This window comes from Sinocyclocheilus anshuiensis, unplaced genomic scaffold (assembly GCF_001515605.1).
Source record: "Sinocyclocheilus anshuiensis isolate Anshui unplaced genomic scaffold, SAMN03320099.WGS_v1.1 scaffold1299, whole genome shotgun sequence".
NCBI classification, from domain to species: Eukaryota; Metazoa; Chordata; class Actinopteri; order Cypriniformes; family Cyprinidae; genus Sinocyclocheilus; species Sinocyclocheilus anshuiensis.
The window spans coordinates 753,177-753,544 of NW_015538011.1; the positions used below are offsets into that span (position 1 = coordinate 753,177).

The 368-nt window shown below is 43.2% G+C and overlaps 1 protein-coding gene across 5 annotated transcripts in view; it reads left to right on the forward strand.

Annotated features, from left to right (window-relative positions):
• LOC107677765 (rho guanine nucleotide exchange factor 4) overlaps positions 1-368 on the forward strand; it is an 86,257-nt gene that overhangs the window by 1,150 nt on the left and 84,739 nt on the right. The gene's annotated exons all lie outside the window — the stretch shown is intronic.

Consider the following 368-nt stretch of genomic DNA (forward strand, 5'->3'; position numbering starts at 1 on the left):
TATACAATAATAATATTAAAATAGCGGGCCAAATCGGCTGCCAGGCCACCGGGAATAGTCCCGGTTCTCCCGATGGCCAGTCCGCGCCTGATTTCCACAGACACGCAGAACGTGCAGCATCCATATATTGTCTTTTTGCGGCTTAATATTCAGAGACACTAGTCCATATCGCGTTTTGATTCAAGTGTACTGACCTACTTTTGATTTATTCGTCCAAAATGTGGCATATTCCGTCCGCGTTAGGCTATAGGACTTCCGTTTTTATGACTGGATTCTACAAACCAGTCTGTGCTTTCCACATCGCGGAAATTATGTCTCAGAGTAATCAGTGCAATTTGGGAAAGAAATCAATTAAATCTGTATGTGGA